Source organism: Dermacentor silvarum, chromosome 5, assembly GCF_013339745.2.
Source record: "Dermacentor silvarum isolate Dsil-2018 chromosome 5, BIME_Dsil_1.4, whole genome shotgun sequence".
Classification (NCBI taxonomy): domain Eukaryota; kingdom Metazoa; phylum Arthropoda; class Arachnida; order Ixodida; family Ixodidae; genus Dermacentor; species Dermacentor silvarum.
In genome coordinates, this window is record NC_051158.1 from 2,884,408 (window position 1) to 2,909,398 (window position 24,991).

The window sequence follows — 24,991 nt, forward strand, 5'->3', positions numbered from 1 at the left end:
GCGGCGGCGGTGGAGGCGGACACCATCATGAACCGAAACGGCTATTGGAATCAGCCCATAACAGCTTACGCTGTAAAATATTTGCAAGTAGGCCTTGAAAACTGCCTGAAACATTGCATTCATTGTTTACATAACTCTCAGAAGTGGTCTTTCAGAAAATCGTTATTCAAAGTTGGCTTCACGAATTATAATGGGGCGAGATTCTCGCCATTTTCTTATCAGTAAATATATCAGAAGCCATCTAAATATATACATGGCACTGTGCACAAAGTAAGTGGTGCTCGCTTGCTAATATTTCTGCTTTATAACAACCAATATGGATTAAGGGTCATTTTATGCTCGTCTGTGCTGTTGAATTGTACCGCACACATTTTAAAAGATATAGATAACGTGGCTTTGTGCACAAGAATGAATACGGCAGGTTAGGCTATTTCGCATGTAGGCCTAAATGCCTGCAGACTTTAAGAAATGCAATATTGCAAATAATGATGCTTCATGTAGTACGACGTATAGGCATCTGCCTATCACTGTTTCAGAAAATAGACACTTATTATTATCGAATGTATGCAATTCACCCGCAAGGCGACCTGCAAGAACCCATGAGAGCAAACGTTAAAGATAGTACACCTCAAACAATGAAAAAATATTGGCGCAAATACATGTCAAAATGATGGGTCGACATTTTTTTATTCTTCTGTGTGATTTTTAAGGGCTTCGCTCTACAGTGATATTCTTCGTCATGTTCGGACCCACCACTGACTAGAAGAAGGAAGTCACTTGACAGGCTTTCCTTGAAAGTACCTGCGTGGCCGGTTAAATTATAAAGTCAATGGCTTTAAACCACAAGAAATACACGTGAACAAAACATGACAAATTTGCCCTGAAGAAGACAAGTCCAATTGTCGAAACGTTGGCTCCAGCACTCATCTTATTCTCGTGGTGCTCATCGTCTTGAATTTCCATCTCCCGCATTCCCCGTGTTTTCCACGTAATAACAATAGCAGATTGTGGCAAATTTATTAAGGCTCTTCCCTCAGTAATACTAATTGCTGTGCATTTGACCTATTTATCACTCATCTTTTAGCCAAGTGACGGTTGAATGCAATCTTCTTAATATAAACAATAATGATATGGAAAATATTCTCATTAGGTTGAATATTGATATTGTGAGACGTCGACCGATGCGATGCCTTTACTTCAGAGCAGCCGCCCGAGGCAGAGACGAAGCGCCGCATGAGACAAAAATGATGATGAGGCGTATGTACGTAGGCGAATGACGACGACGATATGCACAAATAGCGCTCACACAAGATGATGAGCCGTATGAACAGATGGCGACGACGATATGCCCAAAATGCGCTCAAAATATATGGTCTCTTATTATCCAATGAGGTGTGTCACTTGTGCCGCATCCCCTTTATTCGTTTTAAAATTCTTGCTAATCACCCAAGCATCCCAGTGGTTACTTACGAACGTAAACGTACATTTTCATCCTATCATGTGTTGACAACAAATCACGAACATAAATTCTATAACCATGACATTAGAAATTTCTTTTTATTGGTAGTAATTTATTGGTAGCACTTTGAATACTACTCAGGCAGGGTCTTAGAAAAAATGTGGCAGAGATTGCCTCTTGTTAGCTAGCACAGATGAGATACAGAAAGAAACACACTTATTTTCATGGATATTTTGAGCAGGTGCTTATAGCACACTTTCTAATAATATATGTATATTTTTTTTGTTACGGGTTCCAGTATTGGCAGAAATCTTGTTCATTATGCACGCATGCTTCTTCAATGCTTTGAATACCAAGTACCTATGGTACAGTTGGTGTATTTAACAACAAAATTATATTTCCTAACTGCTCAGGTCCATGACTGTCAATAAACTAAAAACCATATACTTCACGATAAACTAAGTATTGATACGAATCGTGAAACAATTTGTTTTTCGTGGTTGCCTTTGGCTAAGTACCGGCATAATGCATTTTGATATGAATATGCTCTACAGCACAAGCAGGAAGATAACTCATCTATAAGGTATTTCATTTTTTGGCGCTCGTCTTTAAGAATGAATTGCATTAAATTAGAATTAACTGAATCATCTGCCGAATATTTGTTATAAAAATCTAGAAGCTCTTACAGCTTTTCCTTTTGTACCTAATCTGATTTTAATATTTTATCGTCTCTTCCTTAATGGTTTCTGCGGTTATATCTTAGAACATTTTTCTTGGTCAATCACTACAAATACTTGCGAGTGCGATAGCTTTCATAACTGTGCCATAGGAGCATAACCTGCCAACACTAAAATTGTTAGTCGTTTTGGACATCAACCAAAAAAAAAATAATGAGCCATTACATTCTGTGAAGGTGGACGACCAGCCAAGCTGTTTAGCGCACGACATAGAGGTGACACAGAATTTTGAACAAAGTTACGAACATATTTATTGTCCTGATCGGTAGTCATCGTGACGATATGTAAGCAGACACATTTGCCTATCACCTCTGTTATTAAATCTGTCCGTCACGTAAGACAGAGCTACCCCTTTACGTAATGGCTCATACCCCGGTAAACTTGGCGTCCCCATTACGACGACAGGAGAGAAGTGAAATTCTAGGCTGGAATGATGAGCGGAAACGGAGCCAGCTGGGCGAGAAGACGCCTGAACAGTGGCACGAGCGCTTTCGCGCGGTAGCGACGAGGGGCGCCAATCCTTTCCCTTTTGTCGCCTTATGAGGCGCACACTACGTCATACATTCACAGAGACGGCCGTAAAACCGAGTTACGACGCGAGCGGCGATATGCGTTTGCTTTTGGTTTTGGCTATTTCAGTCTGACTATTTAGGGGAGAGTATTAGGGGACAGTTCTTCCCCGCGGACGTCTTAAAATCCCGAATCCTAGCGATAGACACCTTCACTGTAAAAAAGAAGTCTGTTGGAAACACAATGCAAAAAGTCTATGTTGACGAAAAAGACACAAGAGCAACCTGCATGGTTGCCCACATGTCTGACTACTGACTTGCAGGGAAGCAGGCATATTTTCCAGCACATGCGGAAGGACACAGACGCCAGACACTGGGGAATTGTTCCTAACCCTGAGTTATTCTCGACAGAAAGATTGCCCGTACAAGCACACAGTTGCAGTTTTAGAGGAAATGCGTAATCACGCATATCCTCGTAGGGCCCCTGGGCAGCTTTGTCAGACCCCTCCCTGCCTTTCGATAAGGACTTCTCTGTCTCTTTGCCAGACCCCAACTTTGAAGCATTAAAATAAGTGCACTGAACTAGAAAAACAAAGTTCATTAGACGCACCATTCTTCTGAGCGCAGTCCGTCTGAGGAGGAAGCATGGTGAGTACCAATAAGGAAATAAACATGGTGCACTTATTCTCTGTGTTGTTATTACAATGATTTCGAAATATCCTACAGGAAATTACTCATTCATAACCATCGAACTCATCCGGATGTGTGGCGGTTTTGAAAACGTTTCACAATTATCCTTTATGCATTCACTTTAGGACACGCTAAATCCTGTAAAGCTTGTATGCTAAGCACCGTTACTGCTTATTAAGTGTACGTATGATAAATTATTTGCGTTTCCTAAACTGCTGCAGCATACAGTTTGATCTATGGAACTTTGGCCATCGTAGATTTTCTGTTAAGCTTTATTATTTGGAGCTCTTGTTTCCGCATTATGAAACTTTAACAGCCGCCGGCACTCTAAATAAAGGTCCGATATGCACGCGCTTGCATCCGCACTTGCATTCGTTCATTCGTTGCACTTCAGGGTAAATGATAGGACAACTTGGGTGAAGCAAACAGTCCTACGCTAACAAGTCAACCATTATAATAACAGCTACAAAGCTTGGTTTCGCCATTTGAAAGGTAATAATACAATTGGGCACTGAAAAAAGTCCAATAAATTAAGTATTTCAATGGTCAACACCATCAATCATGTATAAACAGCACGCGCAAGCCTAACTTTCAATATTCCTTACCTGGCTTCACCGACCACTGTCTTCTGTTTCTTCATATTAACCTCTCTCGACCTTAAAAAAACATAATTGTACAAATTGATAAGTGTCATAATCACAGCAATGAGTTATGACATCATTGTGTGATTATTCCAGTTTTCAAAAAGGTATCAAAAAGTGCAGTATACTGAGGACTTAATCACAGCTATGGTAATAAAACCAACGAGTCTGTATAGTACTGTTTTATTGTAGCTAAGGTTAACATTGGATGCAAAAAAACACCATATAATTGAGTGCCTAACAATAAGTTCCTTTGCACGATATGTTGAGAGCAATTCTCCTCTCCGATCATGTTTATATAGGGCATGACATATATTTATGCACTTATTCGTGCAATATTTTGTAGTGGAACACACAGTATTTAAGAATATCAACTATCAGAATAAGAATACATTACCAGTTGCAGAATTAACATGTGTACTAATTGGCATGTTTACAACTAAATACGGCAATGATGGTTGACTTATTGCTCGAATGTGAATACTTGGTTAACAGCTTTATAGTAGAGCCGTTATTGAGCCAGTGGAGCGGCATGCACATTCAAGAACACAATGATGTCTTCTCGTACTAAGTGTAATTCTTTTGTGAATTTATTGTATAGATTTTGGAACCTTCTTGGTATTTAATGGTCAACAAGTACTTTCACGAATACCAATACTATCCTCATCCTCATGTCATCGTAAAATCACAAACTGCAGAAATTATGCAGCAGCATCACAGCATAATAATGGACAGCTTTCTCTAATGATTATTTCATGTAACATTCAGTGCGTTTTTTTCTCCATTCTTGCTCGCTTCTTGTTATTTATTTCAGTTCTTTTGCCTTCTTAGCATAGTTTTCAAGAAAGTTCGCGCGAAAAACACCACGTGAGTCCTTTCTGCATAAACTTGAAGTCATCTTTCAATACTTTCCTTGAGCTAACTGTATTCTTAGACATAAGCACTATAATAAATAGATTAATTTTTACGGCAGCATTCAAGCTACTAGGAGAGTTTTCTGCTCATAGAGAGTACATTAAAACTGACAATGATCTTTTATCTGGCTGGGTTAATTCAGGGGTGCCACAGTGGATCTTTCTGGCATGCGCTTCACTCTAATATAATTTACCAACTACACTTGTTCAGTTTCTATAAGACACGTGTGCGCCAGTGACTGCGTAGCCGTGATGACCATAGATTGATTGCAGCAGATTTTGTTATTATTACGCGTGAGCAGTTCAAAGAAATCGCAACTTTTGCGTTAAAACTTACGTGGTGTTGTAGTTGGTCGACGTGTAGTAGTGCTAGGCCTGAATAATTTCATCATCCTGCCCTGAATGTTTAAATTATGATGACGAAGAGCCCAGGACTGATTTGCTCCGATGATTGCGAAGAAAATAAAAGCAAATATGGCAGAAATAGTCACAATATTTATCCTGAAGCCTTTCGACATGGCGGTTTTCATCACTTGAATATTGCTTCAGCGTATTAGCTTATATAGGCACTTCAAAAGAAAATAGGCGGCACAGAAGAACGGCTTCAGAATTGCAAAATGATTTTTTTCCTTTTTCTTCCATACCCAATTTTGCATATTTTTTCTTCCACCACTTGAAATTGTTCTCATTGTTATCTGCTCTACAAAGCTTGCCAAGCGCTACGTTTCCGTTAGCGATTCTCTATAGCGAAGAAATATGCCATGGGACATTGTTATGCTGAAATATTACCGTGAAACGGCTTGTTGCGACGTTCTTGAACAACCTGACGTGCTCTTACAAACCTGCGTGTTGTTAGTTGTGTCTATTCCTGGTCATTTTTATTCCTTCTCAGAAAAACTTGACTTTATTGGCGTTCATACTATATTTATATTTGAGCATGCATAATGCAATTTCATTAATTCTAAGAAACGCTGTACACGTAGCATTTTCTCCGCGTCGTTTCTTCTACGAAGTCTTATCGAGCCCACGCTGGCTTTACCTATGAACATGTGGTTGCATTTCATTAATAGTTAGAAGTCCGCAAGGCCAGGTGAAAAGAGCAGTTTGGAGGAGATGAATATTTTACTTTTACTGACAGACAGAAATTGGGTTAAATATTATGACGTGGAAGTGGCTCGAACCAGTGAATAAGTTTATTTTCCCGACCTTTCGGAACCAACTCGTTTCCTTCTCATAAGGAGTGACGCCGTAGATGTAGAGGCGCAACTGTTAAGCTTTCATGGTCGGGCCACCTCGACCATGACATTAGGACGGAGATGTCTCGAGGCTGAACTTTTAAGCTTTCATGGTTCACCCACCTCGATCATGAAAGCTTAAAAGTTCAGCCTCGAGACATCTCCGTCGTAACTTCCCCTGAAGAAGGAACCGAGGGGGTTCCGGAAGGTCAGGAAAATAAACTTATTCCTTTGGTTGGAGCAACTTGAAAGAAATACTTACTTAGCCCAACAAGGCAGACAATTCTGTGAAAATGTTTAGCTTCAAGTGACTCATAGCTTACATACCATGTGTCGCAGGAAACTTGTGCCAAAGTTGGAAGATATGCAACTGTCCTGTAGCTGGATAGAATTAAGGCAATATTGTTTGCCATTAGAGTAAGTGAAGAATATTCAGGTTCTCAAATATAATTTACACAGCACAAGTATTCATGAAATAGGTGCAGACCATCCTGAAAAATTTTTGGTCAAGATTTCGGTTGCTCAATACGTGCTAAGCTTGAAAGGCCGCAAAACACGAAAAAGTATCACTAGTCACCGGACACCTTGTATGTTTTTTGCAGGATTTCTTTCAGACTTGTAAAAATTTGTGTAGCACATATTGATGAACAGGAAGTTCAATCCGGAATTTTTGTGGATGATCTGCAATATTCCATTTCACACTTTTTCTCTGAAAAGTTAATTTACGCAGTTCGATACCGAATACATTATTATTATGTAGTTACGATGTCAAAAAAGAGTCTAGCTAGTACATGGCTCTTACACAGCATTACCTTGGTTTGCCCAGTTACGTGACATTTGCATGTGTTTTTTTTATTTGGCACAAGTTACGTGGAACACATGGTGCAGCATAATGCACTGGTTCCACACCCAATTTGGAGGGAATGTGACACATTATAGAGAAAAAAATTGCACTGAGCCGGACTAAATTGCAATACCACAGAATGAAATACCACCCATTCTCACCAAATACACTGGCCGCATTTATTACAATAATATTTATGTAAAGATCATTAACCCAAAATATACATAGAAAGAAAAGCACGTTAACAGGCAGAGAAGCATGCTACAAGATGTAGATAGTGTGTTGTGCCTTGATTAAATAAAAATAAATGGAAGCGCATTCTTGAGCCTACCTCAGAAATATATCGGTGTTTAAATGTAATAAAAATAAAACAGAAGTCTTTGGGAACAGGACCCAATGGCATCACAGCTGTTGATCCTATGTTTCAACTTCTTCTGATCTTTCCGATACGGTCTTCCTAAATCATCGAAGTCGCAATAATGAATGTAGAAGTGGAGGTATGTTTTCAAAATATTTTGGGTGCTGCCGCTCACCGACCGTTTCGTGATTAAAGCCGGAGATAGATGCATAATGACCCTCAAATCTTAAGGCCACTTATAAATGCTTAATGTTTCTTTTACAGCTCTACCCACAATTTCCAGTATCTTTCTCAAGCATTGACTACATACATTAAAACAATATGCAAAATTGGGAATGTTGGCTTTATACCACGTTATTATTTAGCAAGACAAAAAATTTGCAAGGCGATAGCGCTAGCAGTTGAAGTATTGAACGACAGTCTTCCCGACCGAGTAGGGGGTGATACACGGGCGGAGTTACTGTGCAGTGCACATTATCTCGTCACTCCTCCCGTGAGGTGGGAAGGAGGAGCGTCGGACTCAAATCCTCTCTACGGAAATGTCTTGGGCATCGGGACATATTTCGATGTATGATGACGTGTTAACAATATCAGTTACTTCCGAGATTTACCTTGTGACAACAACGATCCAATTATGAGGCACGCCATTATGGCGGAAAAGCATACATGGCGTAATCGTTCCAGTGTCAGGCTTCTGTGCTAAAGTGCACTTTTCCAATCCGGCTGCTCTAAAACTTTATATTGAAATAAAAAGTCAAAGGGCTGCGCGGCACACGCAGCACAGTCACCGCGTAAGCTGGCTGAGCGGCGCAAGAGTAGCTCCAATTTCGGCACCACACACAACAGACTCTATGCGGCAATGTATCTTCGCCTCGATTTTGACGAGAACGATCTGAAGTGTCCGACCGGCGTCGACGGCGAGCTGCGGCTTGCAATACTCTCTGCACAGCAGTCTGCTGAGCCCGATGATGCCTGGTTGTAGCCGCACACGAAGCTCTAGGATTTGCTTCTTGAGAAGCGATTCGTACCTTGCAAGAACACGTCATAACGTGTACCGAAGAGGAACCCAGAATACGTGGTGCACATCTAACATCGGGATAGCGTTGATTGTGCGCCTCGTCGGAATCGCATCTCGTCGTCCGCGCCTGCGCAGGTGGCTATTGGAGGCGCCTTAACTAGATGGCACCACCATAGTGGCGGAGACTCGGGTTGTCTGCGCCTGCGTGCCTGCCTATAGGGCACGTTTATAAGGCATTTTTCTGCTGCCTGATAGCATGCGCTTGCGTGGCCCAGTGGTAAAATATCCGACTCCCGTGCAGCGGGCCTCGGTTTGATCCCGGCGGAAACCGGGTACTTTTTTCAGCATTTCCGGCGATAGCGGTTACGCGGCGGCGGCAGCGGCACCATCGCGAACCGAAACGGCTATTGGAATGAGCCCATAACAGCTTATGCTGTAAAATTAAAATCTCGGTGTAACGGCGAAACAATTGGTGCGACAGCAACATGTTAGAACATTACACGAAATAGAGCTTGCTGCTTTAGTGGCAGTAGGAAGTGCAGCAAACATAAACATACGTGAACACGCGTGGCGTTACGTGCACAGACACACATGGACAGAAGGAGCTCGATGACCCTATAGTTGCATCGACTAAAACCACAGGGTTTTGTAGGCGTTGCCGCGTTGCGCTAGCCTCGAGTTCCTGTACTGCGGCATACTCACAGCAGGATCAGGGGTCATGCGCATCCTGAGTATCCCATTGCATTGCATGGAACATTTCTTATTATTAGCGGGGATTATGTCACAGGGACCGAATCTTAGCATAAGATAACTGGACGTCTTTCTGATGGCATTTTTTTGTAGATGATGAGATCAACTTCAGTTTAACCAAGCAAGACATTCAGAACTGAAAATTATGTAAGAACTGTTCAGGAAGCTTCCAGAAGCTATAATGGTGTAATTGCGAAATTTCAATTTAGAGACTGACTGCTTGGCGCCAAACACTATGGCCTGTGAATGTTTTTTGGACACGTAGTGTGCATTTCCCGATCAAGTATTGCTACTTCTAAACTCAAATTTCTCGACCTTATAGGCCCCCTTAAATTCATTTAATACATCTCTTCGGAAGCCGCCCGCATAATTTTTTGTCACCCGAAATACTTATATTACAGACTGATTTTACCGCAACAGTCACAGCTACGGCAATTTACTCGTTGCGAATCATACTAGTTTGCTTTCATTGGAACATCAAAAGCGCATATGAGCAACCCAAATGCATAGGTGACCAACACTACACATTTAGCAGATGTTCAGCTCACGAGAAGCAGAATATTTAGGAAGACCTTGTTTGTAAGGTAGGGAAGAATTTTCGGTGTTAAACAATGCAGAAAACATGCTTTTATGCTATTTTTATTGTACAAAGTAGATAACCACTGCCTATACTAACCGTACCGAAGACGAGCATTTCTAGATTGTATTCCCCGTACCGGCCACCATAAAAAGCTGCCACAATCAAACTTTCAACCGAAGCGCCGACACATACCCCAAACTATGTTATAGCACTTGGGGCGTTCCAAGTGCATAACAGGCCATCTCTTCCACTGCAATCTTCTCCACTGACACCTTAATAATAGATATTTCTGCGGGTAATTTTCCATGATCGAGGCCTTGAGATTTAGGCACGAATATTCACAGAAACGTTCCTAAGCTAAAATTGTTCTTAATAGCATATGTGAATAAACCACAACAAACAATATAATGGCAAATTCAGCCAACCAATGGCAAACAGTACTTACGGACGAAAAGCTTTGTGAGTTCGGTTACAGTTGGTGACTCTACTTGACAATTCAAGTACCAAAGTACTTCTGAATGACGCTCATTTGTATAGTGCATAAATCCTTGGCAGCTTTAACACATTTGTGCAATCTCAAGAACCATGGAAAAAATGGGGGCAGTCCAATCCGCCAATAAATGAATATTACCTTTCACTTCATTTGGTATGGCTGACAGGAGTGCATTTGAAATATATGCGGATTCGCTTGCGTACAGTACGTAAAACTTGATTGATATAATTACCAAAATGACACACCGGTGGTGTGCGAAGGGAGAGCTTGCGTACTTCGGACAGGCAACAAAGAGTTTCTATGAAGATCTGTGAACAACATCTACCCTCTTGAAGAGTGCTTCGAATAGCCCGCCAAAGCCTATCTCGGTGCCAGTTGGGCGGGCGGGAGCTTCTAAAATATCATCATCAATATACTCGAAGACGAAGAGCAAGAGGACGGCTCCATGGCGCGAGCGCGCGCTACTTCACTTCTTCAATAAACCGCTCATGTGCGACGCAGTCATCGGTCTCCATCGTTTTAACAACTGCAACTGCCATAAATTTCACATCATGAGCGAGAAATTGTTATGGTATGTTCTCGTGTTACTAGAAAGGTGCATTCGGTGGCACCTTCAGGTGTACAAAAAGAAAAGCACAATTTACCCAGAAAACAGTAGCAGGCAGCCAGTGGTGACGCTTACAGAGCATTGTTCACTATCAGCGCGATCTGCGTTACACAGAACTACGTCCGAGAAGCATAACTGCGCAGACATTACTTACGTAGGATTCATTTTTCCATCTAGCAAATGAATCTCATGGCTTCTGCAGATTCAAGGAAATAGGTTTTGAAGCACTGCAAACCTACAAGACCAAACCTCTGTAGATGAATTGACTTAGAGGTAATGCAGTATAATTTTACACAGAGTTGAAATATTGAGACGGGTTTATTTATTTGCAATCTGTGGTGTACAATAAAGTGAAGTCTTCTTTGCCTCATTCTTCGACGTTACCACTGCTATTGCTCTCCTGCCGAATAAGGCTTGCCGAATACGAGGGTTGTACTGAAATTTGTTTCATCATCATGCCGTCGTCGGGGTACCAACATCATTCTTCCTCACTCCTAGGCAGTTTTCACTGATTTACAGGCACCGCACACACTACATTCAAACACCAGACATGATGCGAATCGATGCGGCTCTTGCCGAATGCATGGATGGTACCAAAAGTAGCGTAATGACACCATCCTTAGTGTAATATTTTGATCTTTCCTAGTTGCTGGCTACAATTTAGACGATTGACGGCTATATGTCATAGTGCACAAACAATGGATATTGCGCGAAGCGCAGCGACCCATAGTTGCCGGCGTCGCCGTAATATCATCGTCATCATGCTATTGTGGTCTCACCGTCGCCATGATTTGGTAACCGTCATGCACTTGTCATCATTGAATCGTCATTATGGCGTCGTGGTCATTTCCTCGTCATTTTGACGTATCGATTGCAGTGTCGTCGTGCCATTGTTTTGAAGCAATCGTCATCGTTGCGTCATGGTCGTACCGTCGTCGTAACGTTTTCGCCATCATGCGTTACATGTGCATGATCCATGGCAACGAGTTTATGCTCAACGAGGCAGTTTGCAGTGAGAATGCGTTCAAATGGGATGGTGTCTCCTACTTGCAAATGATCGCTGAGCAGAAAGAACATTCTTTCAAACGCCGATCACTGTTCTACATGCCAACGGGCAAAATTTGGTACCATCCATGATTTGCTTTCAACCCGGTTTCATCAGCACAGCAGCCTACCACTTTAACTATTCAACCATATACTACCCTGAGACCCAGGATGGCAGGAAATCGGTTAGAGACATACATAAATAGAATAGATCAATTCAACCATAGACTACCCTGAGACCCAGGCTTGCGGGAAAACGGTTAGAGAGACATAAATAGAATAGATAGATAGATACATGGATTGAGTGTCAGCCCCTGGAAAGGGCGTACAGAACCATTAGAATGCCAATCACTTATAAAAAAGAGGTTGGCAGGCCATGTAGTGCGTAGGACAGAAAACAGTTGGTATGCAAGTGTTACGGAATGAGTGCTGATTGGAAGGAAGCTTAGTCGACGACGGCAAACAATTGGGTGGTGTGAGGAAGTTAGGTAATATACGGGACATAGCGTCGAATGCGGTAGATACCTCTCCAGACGTATAGGAGCCTAAATGGGTTAGTCCTCCACTATGCTGTCCGACTGTGAAGATTTTTTGAAGTTCGTTTTATGGCAGCACTTCTTTTATTACTTATTTCGCGTAGCTTTATTTATTTATTTTTGTTTTCGAATACTGTTAGCCATTCCGGCATGTTACAGGGTGGGAAGGGTACATTCAATCAATACAGCACAGTTCCAGCTATTTTCAAAAGTTCCTAATGAACAAGTATTATCAAATACACGTCGGTCAAGGTTATTCCATTCGATAATTGCTTTAGGCAGCAACGAATATTTATAGACGTCCACTCTTGGCACCTGCAAAGGGACATAACTGACAAACTGCAAGGGGATCGTTAATACGTGATGACCCTCTGCCGGGCGGCCGCAAGCATAAGCCGGAATCCAAATTGAATGCATTGTGATAGAGCTGGTAAAGATACTTAAGCCTAGCAATTTTTCTGCGAATAGCCGAAGTTGGTAGCTCCGCACGTGCAAGAAGTTCTGTTACGGACTGCGTTCTCCAGTAACTGAAAAATACAAACTGCACTGCCATTGTCTGAACACGCACAAGCTTGTCAATGAGATATTTCTGATTTGGATCCCAAATTATACTTGCGTATTCCAGAGGTGGCCTTACTTTTAATTATTAGGCTTTTAGTTTGACATCTGGTTGTGCATCTTCTAGTTTTCGCCGTAGGAATCCGAGTTTTCGTTGGGCTGTTCCGCATATACTTTGTACATGATCACTCTAGTTCATGTCATGAGAAATCGTATTTCCTAAATATTTAATTTACTGGAACGTGTTATTTCTATGTCATTCTTTACGTACGAGAACACAAATGGCTTCCTCTTTTTGACACAATCATAGAAGTGTACTTTTCATAATTGATCAACATCTCCCACTTTACACACCAGTCATATACAACTTTCAAAGAGTCATTCAACAGGACCTAGCCTTGCAGGCTTTTTATGCGACAAAATAACACAATATCATCCGCAAACAATCACACTTCGACGAGCGGATGTGTCTCCTTCGCGATATCATTGATATATAATAAAAACAATGTAGGACGCAGAACGGACCCTTGCAGAACCCCAGATGAAACTGATGCAGTCGAAAAGCATTCTTCATCTATTACTCCAAACTCTTCTCTGTTAGTTAAATAAGCCTCGATCCAATTGATAATTTGTTCATCAATACCAAACTCATGCAGTTTGTGTAAAAATTTCACATGACACACTCTGTCGAAGGCCTTGGACAGATCTATAGTAATAACATCAATTTGTTCTCTCGAGTTTGAGGATGTAGCAAAAGCATGAGCGCCTTTTTAAGGCAGATTAGAGTTGTCGCATTCACTATTCAGATAAGGGCGAGGATGCTTTTGTAACTGCATTATGGGGCGATTCTGCATTTTGAGAAAATCCTTCCAACAAGCGGAGTTTTCATTTCAGAATACATTTGCATGTAGTTTCTACAAGTTTATTTAAACACTAATTATATGACACTCCAGGCAAGTTTTCGCTGTCAACGTCCAGATTACTGTTAGGTTCCGTGTAAACTCCAAGGGCGATATTATCGCTCAAGCACCAGTTTGCGGTGGGTGCTGGGGTAGCGTGCCAGGATGAGCCGAAAGAACTGGTGGCTTGATGGCCGCCGTCCTCCCGTGGGGCCAATTTTGGTGTTGAAACGCGCCCTAGCTTGGGAACAGGGATCGAATGTAAGAGGGCCGCATCGTGTTCAAATACGCGCAAGAGGGATGGGTAAAGCCGAGTTTGATTCTCCTGCTTTACCGTTGCCGTAGCTGGGCATAGCTGTCCGAACGGTTGAGTGCGTGAGGTGGCCGCGCGCTGTATCTTGGAGGTATTTAGTGGTGGTTGCAAAATTGGCGAGTGCTGAAATGGCTGGTCGCTTCAAATGCACTCCTAGTGTTGCAGATTGCACCATCTCAAGTGTCCGGCATGTGTGAATGTGACTGGAAGACTAAAGCGTTCACTTACGGATGCCGGCAATCTTCGGCATAGTTTGCTTAAAATGAGAGAGGTAGGTATACGGAGGTGCTAGTGACATAATTTGATTTGTGTGAATCCACTGTTCCTGGCTTTCTCTTTCATACTATAAATAATTCACTATGAAAGTTCTGTGTCTCCTATAGGTTGGCTAGCTAGCTATACAGACTTTCGAGCCACTCGCAGCTAAAAATGTACAACAAGTTTACAAGAATTATTGGAAGCAAGGAAAGTGGACCGCATAGTACATTGGAATGACGCAGTTTGCTTGGAATTTAACGCACAATTACATGCTTTAAGTTAGTCTTTTACACAGAAGACGCAGCGGCAGAACAATGTGTTGTTCAGTGAATGGTAATGCATCTCTTACACACTTGTTGCCTAAAATATTGAGAAACTGCACGGGCAACCACCGTCGTAATAGCGACGGCACAGCAATTTCGTTGCTATGGGCTCACTCATACTTGCATAGCAGTGGCAGCTAGAGCGCAACTTAATATATCCGAAGCGACAGACAAATGAAAGTTTGTATGAGGAAACGATTAGGAAAGACAGAAGCACTGCGTGGGCTTTCACAGCGGGTCCAGCATGTTAGGTGGGACACGCAGGTAGCCGCAGAGGCTGTTTACTGTACACACGTCTGCACGAATGATGACATGTGGGAAATCGTACCGGGCGTTAGACGTATATAAAACGAAGCTTTAAATATAGACTGGAGTACCTTATACATACGAGACTAACAACATTGCGAATGCTCATTAGTGACGTCCAATAAGCAATCACCTTGGTTTAATCGTTCACCGAAAAGTTTAGCGAACATGAAAGACGAATGTTTTGTTCTGCTGAAGTCTTTAGTTCACTGTCCCACCAGGATATATATCATTAAGTCAATGCTGAATATAAAAAATACACCGATGATTACGATACTTCATAGTTGGAAATTTTAACGCAGCTATACAAGTGTTTTCATTTCACGGTATATTAGCTGGAACGGATAGTCTGTCTCATGCGGCACGCTCCAAATGCAGCAAAGTGTGTTGTGACTGCCTCGTTAATCGGGAGATCGCCAGAGGGAGGGCGTGGGTGAAGCGTGGGCGCAATTCACAGCAGCCGCCGCACACAGACCTCCAATCATGCAGCGTTTTGTTTCCATATATGACATCGCTGGGGTCATCGGTGAACCGACGACACGCTCTACTCTCCCGTCATTGTCGCTGCAGTGAAAGTCTTGCGAGGCACTGCACGTTTCTTCTCACGCTTTCGCCAAACCCCCCTCCTCCGCTTTCGTTCTCGCGAGCTCTTCACTATCACCGTCTTTCATTGGCGCTCCACGTTCGCAATTTCATCCTTCGTCTTGCTCGTTTACGAGGATACTAAGAGACCGCGCCGACGCTCGCCGAAGGAACGGGCGCCATACAGCTGCGCTCTAAAACATTAAAAATGTGCAGAGAACACATTTTACAGCGAAGCTATTAAGGGCTCACCTTTCGATCGTCGCGTCCGGCAATTGAAAAAAATGTCACAGTTTCGCCCTAAGGGCGAAGCAATGAATGCGATAGCAACACAGCAATGTCATACGAAGTAAGGTGAGCGGCTTTGGTAGCAATATGAATTGTAGTAAACATGAGCTGATTAAGTAAGCAGGTGTGCTGCGGCGTAACTAGACCGACATGAAGAGAGACTCGATGACCACGAGAAGGCGAGTGTGAAACGGTGGTGTTGATGAGAAGCGCTTCCCGTGGGCAGCGCGTGCGAAGGGACACACCTGTAGCGCTGCACTGCCGACCCGGGCAGCATTGCATGTGTAGCGTGCGTTGGAAAATGTGGCCCGACTATTACTAACTGAATGAACAAGCGTGGTGTGAGCGCGCACAAACAAACATGAATAGATCACACTGAATGACTGCAGACAACGACCGTCAAAACTCTCGCAGAAAGCGCGTACGCCGCAGCGGCGAAGGTACGTGCGGTCTATCGCTTCAACGGAAACTGAGCGGCGAATGCACGGCGCATAAAGGTCAGAGCCGTGTGGAGATAAGAGACGGTGTGAGCGAGCGACGAGCGCGGTTGTTGGCAGAGTGGAAGTGCACCCCCCCCTCCCCCCCCCCCGCTCCCTCCGGCGCTGGCTTCCCGCTTCCTTGCTTGCGCGTGGGAGATTGAGTGCGTTCGCTCTCCGTGATAGCGCGCGTCCCCGCACGCTTCCGCTCGGGCATACGGCACGCGGCCAAGATTTTATCTATAGGGAACCTCACGGCGACGGCGACGACGACGCCGACGGCAGAAATCCGGTTGAAGTGTCCACATAATTGCTATCGCAATAAAAAGCTCTCATTGGCCGTAAGCTGTATGTGCGAGTGAAAGCGAGCGAGGGTGAGGGACGCTCGCTTTCACTGGGAGAGAACGCACGGCGGAGAGCAAACGCGACTTATGCGCGAGTGAGAGCGCGCGAGGGTGAGGGACGCGCGCTTTCACGGGGAGCGAACGCACGGCAGAGAGCAAACGCGACTTCTCAGTGGAAGGGGAGGGGTGGACGAGGAGGGCATCAACGCACCCTAGACTGTGCTTGTGCGTGCCCCGTCTCCCACAGCGGCGCATGCGCGCAGCCCAGCCGACCTCTGCCGCCGATTCTCCCTGGGCTCTCACCCGCATCTCCCCTAACAGTGTCGACAACGGCATTTAGCGTCATTTAGCGTCATGTAGCCAGCGTTTTGGCAGCGGTTGTGTGCGGTCTCACAAAAAACGCGCAGAACTGTTGTCGATGGCGGCGGCGTTTTCCCCGTGTTCACACCAAACGCTCGCGGCGTTGGTGACATGTTTATGAAGAACGTGCCGATCTTTACCGTGCACCCTATGGCGGTGTACCGTAGCGACCATAAGGCCATGGTCCCTGTGGTCACTAAATAAATTGAAACCACCGGATCATATATATTACTCATTCTTTAATAGTTCAAATAAGTAATTACACCATAATATCTTAATAGTAATAATTGGGAATACATGATTCCCACCATAGTACCGCTTCGCTGGTATTCCTTCTCCACCTCACTGGAAAGGCTGACAGCTTTTTGAAATAACACGCATTAATCATGTTGAGTAAAAATACCACATAGTATTGGAAGGTCGTAAGCAAACGCGATACTCGCCACATAACTCATGCACTCTATTTTTTTTTGATTCGATAAGTATTGTTAGAATATTTCCAAACCTAAAAATGTCGTCGGCAGCTGAAGTGGAAATATAATTCCGAAGTGTCGCATTAATACGAATGTATGCACCTCCAATATGCTTTCAAAAATATTTCAGCATTGACTTGAAATAGGCTGTGTGCCCGATGCTAGGAAATTGGGGAGAGTTATTGCCTTTTCAAAGTCCGGGGACAAGCACTCCCCCAAACGCTAACGACTCGTTTCAGTAACCTGCATGCCCAGCAAGATGATGGAATATGTCATTTTGTATTATATATATAGCTTTGTTTCTAGAAGGTAATTCATTTTTAGCAAAGCTCAACACGAATTAGGCGAGAAATTTTCATGTGAACGGCAACTTTTGTTTTATACTCATGACGTAAAGTTCATTGTTGACCAGAGGCGCCTTATAGACAGCATATTTTTACATCTCTCAAACACATTTGACACAGCCACACTACAATTTCTCTGTCTTTGATTACGCTGTTCTATTATCTGGATAGTAAAGTTCTTACATGGTATGTAGGTACACTCAGAAATCGTTCCTTGTTTGTAACAGCTAATAAAATGGCCTCATGTTGTCTTTCAGTTACCTCAGCAATACCTTCAGTTACATAAACCCTAGGGCTCCGTAATAGGTTATCTGCTCTTTCTGATTTTTATTAATGAGTGGCCCACAATAATGGCGACTTCCATGAGTGTTTTCGCCGATCATTGCGCCCTTTATAGACAAAACAGAGTGACTTAGACTCAGTCTCCCTGCATTCTAAATAATTTACTATGGAGTTTTACGTGCCAAAACCATTTATGATTATGAGGCACATCGTAGTGGGGGACTCTGGAATTTCGGACCACCCGGGGTTCTTTAACGTGCAGCTAAATCTAAGTACACGGGTGTTTTCGCATTTCGCCACCCCGTCGAAATGCGGCCGCCGTGGCCGGAATTTGATCCCGCGACCTCGTGCTCAGCAGCCCAACACCATAGCCACTGAGCAACCACGGTGGGTCACTCTGATAATAACCAGATTTACGTGTGGTGCCAGTTGTCAAGCATGAAATAAAACATTAGCAAATGCAAATTCATGTGTGTTGGCCGACTACATAATAATCACCCAACATATCTCAATAACAATTGTGCTTTGGAGTATCTGTCCTCATACGAATACCTTGGCATGCTCATCTCCTATAAGATATCCGGCAAAAGTCGTGTCGAGAAGATTATTAACAATGCCAGTAATAGGTTACTTTCGCAGATGCTTTTCTCAGGACCCTGCATCTCCAAACTTGCTGCTTTATGAAACATTGTTCCGAACTGAACAAAAGTATCTATCAGCTATATGGGATCCCGGTCTCGAGTCAGTCATAGCTGACTTAGAGAGCATACAGAACCGTGCACCACCTTTCATTATTTGCAAATATCATTCCACCGCTAATGTAACAGCGATCAAGGACACAATTTCCTTACCCAGCGTTTCTCATCTCATTTCCGCGATGACAACGACAGCTGCACAATGACGACAGCAGGAAGTTCCTAATTGCAGATCGTTGACACTTCAAGAGCATCATTGCAACACGCGGCTCCTCTGTGCGTTCTAAGACGTAGATTGTTTTATTTCTTGCCTATTGTGTTTCTCGCAAACTTTTAATGTACCTTAATTTTCTCAGAAACTACTGTCAGCACGACTATTTAAACATAAACGTCTGTTCCACATATACCTTTCTCACACCGAACATTTAAAGTTTAATTTGTACGGGCATTATTTGGAGAAAAAAGAAGTATGGTTGATCCTTCTTTCATAGAAATCAGTAGAACACGAAAATAAAATATATGAACAATGCAGAAATGACTTTTTGAGATAAACATTGTTTTATTTTTGTACATTTACTACTATGCACTGATAAAATGTGCTCGCTTTGTTTTTATTATCCCGAAAAGCATTACATGAGTTTTATTTTCCTTCTCAATACATGATTGCTGCGTGTGTAGCTGCGGACCTCTGCTTTCCCAATCCTCTCCTAGTTAAGTCAGGTGTGAGAGATATCACAGAATGTACGCATTGCGATTTGAAATGCAGTGAGCACAGAACAATATTCTGCATTTTATTCATCGTGCGCTTTACACCTGCTTTCTGTATGTCGGGGTACAACAAAAGCGAATATTCGCGGGTTAATAGGTTAAACAATGTGAAAACATTCACCAAGATTCCACAAGATCCCGCAGCCCACTCACTATTAAAAGTTGCAGTGATAACTAAGAAACAAGATATATTTTGCATATTAGGTTGCACTTATCTTGACACATGCAAATACACTAACGAAAACAGCTAAGACGACACGCCAACGCCCGCAAAGTCTCTGCAAATATTAAGACGTGCAGTTCTTCACAATTTTCAAGGGCACAACAGTACCACGGTCCCTATGATACATCGTGCCCATTTTGTGACACTACGATTCAAAATGTGACAGTGACACACCTATTATGGACGTGCTCAGGACTTCACCTAAGCCGTCTCCGCCACCTACGGGCAACAGGCCTTCGGCCTGGCCGCCCACCCGACCTTGAACGTTGGATTCATGGACCGTATCATCGTTCACTTCTGGATTTTTTACATGAATCAAGTCTGTTCGTGTATTTTTGATATGCTTTGTATTATGCCTAAGGGCAAGCTTTCGAAATAAAAAAAATGGTTGAAGTGGTTGTTCACGCTTGGGCTGTTTGCACTGCCTTGTTAGAATGTGTGTAATGTTTGATGCAAATGCATCAAATGGCCTACTGGGCTAAAAAGCCGGCAGCTTCTGTGGCAGCAAAATGGCGCCTAAATTTCCATTTGCTGAGAGGCCACGTCACGGGCCCGCCTCGACGAAGACCGAGCTAATCGAGGCACCTGCAGCCGCAATAGCACCCCAGGTGTTGCGTGAGGGGAGAGAGCATCGGTGCGACGCCGCGTCACCAGCGAGCCTTGACGGCGCGATAACAGCGCCGCGACGCCGCGTGCCAACGACGCCGTCGGTGGCAGGCGGTGTTGGCACTGCAGGGTACTGCTGCTTGCTGGCCCGGGGAACACGTGCTGCTATGCTACATTACTCGATGCGCAAATCTCGAAGGACCGCTCAGCGGCGTTCAAATGGTCGTTCATGCTTCCGCATTCGCCACTCATAAAAAGCGCTTAGTGTCCTCGGATTTTTGACATTAGGTTATACCAAAATTTCATTCGTTGGTTTGCTCCACCATCTTTACACAATTACAAATCACACAATTTTCTCAATTAACAAATACAGAGTGCTTCATGTCGTTACTTTCAACATTTGGATGAGAACTACTCCTACATGGCACAAGTCATTGTATCTGCAGCTGCGGACGGCGGAAGCGAAAGTCACCACATGCGTAATGTGCAGCTGTGAGCTAACGTTTCGAGCAAAGTGACACGTAGTCATGCTAAGTTGCGAGATGATACAATAGCATAACAGGAGCTGTAGGACAAACGGTTGTGTGTATTTGAAGTGAACACTGATAGATTGGAAAATTTTAAATATCTGTATTCTTGACGCAAGAAACCCGTGCACACAAGAGTCGAACACAATCACATTTACATACTGCTCGCACTGTGCACAATCTAAACCCCGGCGAATCGCGTTCTAAAGAATGGCATAATGACCACATCCATAGAGCGAATCCTTTTCAAAAGCAAGGAATGTTGTCGATATGGTACCTTTATATACGTAGTCTGTTCATGGGCAAATTTAAAGCACACAGCCCTGCTTAAGCAGACTGTATAACATTTAGTAGTTTCACAAAGAGGTTTAACACCTGCGTTTAAGTGTTGCAAAGGCATAAGTGCTACTTATGAATATCGGCACAACGTGAAAAGGCCGCTAAAAAGAATTTTTATTTAAAAAAAAAAGTTGGGATTAAAATAATTTTTTTCAGTATAGGTTTGTCTTATTTACCATGGGCAACTATTTAATGCGCAGAATATGGTGCATTTTATTTTTGGCAGACAATTTTCGTCATAAAAAGTGGCAAAATTGTTAGTCGCGCGAGCACTGATAAGTAACTAATTATTGGCTCAATTGAGTAAAGCTCTGCCGTTTATGCGGCTAAATGTGAGACATATGCAATGAACTCGGATAAATGCAATGTGATCAACATTAGGAAAGTAATGTTCTAAAAACTTAGCACAGTGAGAAAAATTGCAAATTTGGACCAAGTTTATTCGCAAAATGAGCTGTAAATGCAAAAATATTGCTTCAACTATTTTTGTTCTTGTTCATTGCCCACATATCCAGTGAGAAGTGAGCGCGCAAAATTTCATCTCAGAATCATAAATAAACAAAAAGTTATCCAAGTTTGGATAACATGAGGTGCAGCAAAATGTTGTGGTTTTCAGAAAAACGTAAAAAAAGAAACAAAAGAGATGGCACAAACACAATATAGCCCTACAACGCACCAGCTTTATAGCTGGAACGCCTATGAGATGCACTAGAGTCTTCTGTTGTTCGCGTGGCTTCTCGGCGACAATATAAAATAAAAAGGTATTTTGAATAATATGCTTATAAAAGAAATAGTAATGATTTTCGGTTTCACAATACGACGGTATCCGTTACAAAACTCACTGTAACTCCCAAGGTAATGGTGATGGGAATACAGTTTCTTTTGCAACATGTTGCCCAATGTTTGGGCATACATAAAATGTTACAAGGAAAAAATAAGAAAAATTGACTTTTGAAAGTGGCCTACCACCTTATATACGCTTGCACGATGTGTGCGGTAACGATTTATCTACACCAACATTTTATTTCTCCCGTTTAATATGCTCTTGTGGCAGTACATTCATGTGTTTCGAAATCGGTGTCTCGTTTTTTTTGTGTAAACGACATATTTCTGTATTCCTAATTATTCCTCTAATATATTTCGCGGGAACTTTTTCATATTGCTTTCATAGTCCTTCGGAGTACTTCTCACGCTCGAGTTCACAAAATTGAAGCTATCTTCTGACTTGCAAAAATATTCTATATTTGCTTATGTGCTTCAGGTAAACTTACTGTGGGTTATAAGTGTGTTTTACGAACTCTGTAAAAATCAGCCAGCTTTGCTGAAAAAGCTAACTTTTGTAGAGAATAAATTTGGCGAAAATGGGTGGAATGATATGCAGATGTGCAAAGAAAATGCGTGGGTATGAATGAAGTATAGCCTTTGCCAAATTCTTTGTAATAATTCTTAAAAGCGTTACATGTGAGCAGTAGTTCAGACGGATGAGTGAGCGCGTGAGGTGCATAGGCATAGGGATGACACGTTCAGCATGTTTCAGGACTCCCATCACTATTCGCCCCTTTATGGGTTATTTCAGTGTTGTAGGCGAGGAAGATTACGTTGGGTGTGGCTGGTGATATTGTTTTTGATAGCAAGGAGGTTGGCTGTATACTCTCACACTGGGGCACAGCCTGACAATAAGCTTTAGACCTTGGCAGCTATGCTTCACTAAGAGCACCGAGAAAGAACGCAATGACTTGCCTGTCACCGCTGAGACAAGGAATTAGCTAAAGTGAAATTTGCATCCTAGAATGGCCACATGAACGGTTGCTGTCGCTTTGCACCCGCAATGCAGCTGCTACTGCGTCACAGTTGTGTATGCGTCATTGTGCTACTGCGTCGAAGTTGTGTATTGAACAGACCTCATCGTCAGTGCGTTAAGTGATACTTATGGCTCGCGCATGCGCTATACAAAACTGTTTATGTAGCCTTGAAAGTGCCGGGTCACATGCCTGGTTTTTTCATCCCCGGTTAGAGTCGTCGCGTAAAGTGATGTAGTTATCGAAAAACGTTTATTAAGGCGCTCACGTCTGAGCTTGTAGCCTAAGGAAGGCTGTTGGATTTTTGCTGCAAGCAAAACAGGTAACTTTATTGGGGCTTACGAAACAGGCAAATTATGCATATTTTTGGGATCTACATGCCGAAACCTAGATCTTGACATCAGGCAAGCCTTAGGTGGAGGACGCCGGATTAATTTCCACCGCATTGGTTTATTCAACAAGCTTCTCAATCGAAGTACACGAGCACGTTTTCTTTTCACCCAAATTAGAATGTAGCCGCCGTGCTCATTGTCGATATTTTTATTTATAGTGAAATAGTCAGCTCACCTTGTACATTAACGCTTAGATACTCCAATACTAAGTGAGCGAATACTTTACTATTACCAATTAAACAACATTTTGTGGCTGATCTCACACCTAAGTAATAGAATGCAAAACAGATGCATCAAGGTCCTATAAAGCCCTGACTCCTTGATGCGCACAGAAGCAGCAAATTCGCTCAGAATTCGCAATTCACTTGGTAAACGAGGTATCGAATGATGATTTTGCAGAATATGCTACTGGCCGGCAATGTTAGGTGAGATTTCGCATTGTCGGGAGCGGTAATGCGGTGCATGAAAGAATGGCCTATCCTGGTCTCAATCCACTGTTCGCGATGGCTGCAAGAAACGTGCAATTAGTTAAAATTTTGTATTTACGTAATTGACAAAACAGATATGCATAGGTAAATAAAGTCGTCAAATTCCATTGCCTTTCTAATTATATTGCATAGAGCAAAAGCCAAGCAATTTTCAAACGTTTTCGACAGTTGCGAAATTGCCCATTTTGAAGGGATGAGTGGATTGCACGTACGCTTACATTTATTCTTTTTGTCCCCAAATTACCGATCCAAATGCGATGAAAGTTTGCATTGCCAAAATCTGAAACTATAATCTCTCTTTACGCGCCCACACTCCCAGAAGTGCTTGTGGTAATCTTTCTGTGAAATTTGAAAGCAGAGGTAATGTCGCAAAACCTATTGCGACGACGCCCACGCAGTAATTATCATGACGTGATCTGGCCGAGCATAACACAAGGTGCCTAGTTGCCTAATTTTCACGCACATTCTTGCTTGAAGGTTTAAACTAAGGCGCTTAACAACACAGGTAAATGCTTTTTACCCTCAAACATATTGCAGTACCGCTTGTGCAAACTGAGGGGTTTCGTTGAAATATTTTAGATCAAACTCTTGGGGTGGTCTCATATCTTCGGCTAAAGAGCGCATCGATGGCGCACTAAATCTGTGAGATACGAACAGGATTCAAACTGAGGAGACACGATATAATCAATGATGATGCTTTACATTTCTATTGCTCGTCAAGCCGTTACCCACTAAATGACAGGTATGCATGTCTTACCTCAGTGTAAGGACAAAATTTTACAAACATATTGGCTTGCAGTTTACACATGTCGTGATTTGCCTCGAGCAAAACAATTTGCTTTTCATTTAGCGAAAGCAAGGCAACCTACCATTCTTTTTTTAGATTTAAGAAATCTATCAACACTTCCGCGGACTGTCGGTTCGACACAAGGA

General features: G+C 42.8%; 1 long non-coding RNA gene across 1 annotated transcript; it reads right to left on the reverse strand.

Moving 5' to 3' along the window:
* Positions 1 to 670: 670 nt before the first annotated feature.
* Positions 671 to 5,547, reverse strand: LOC125945298 (uncharacterized). The gene is made up of 3 exons (XR_007466797.1): positions 5,288 to 5,547; positions 4,001 to 4,051; positions 671 to 801 (listed from the first exon to the last, which is right to left on the reverse strand). It is a non-coding gene; the product is annotated as an uncharacterized LOC125945298 (long non-coding RNA).
* Positions 5,548 to 24,991: the final 19,444 nt, after the last annotated feature.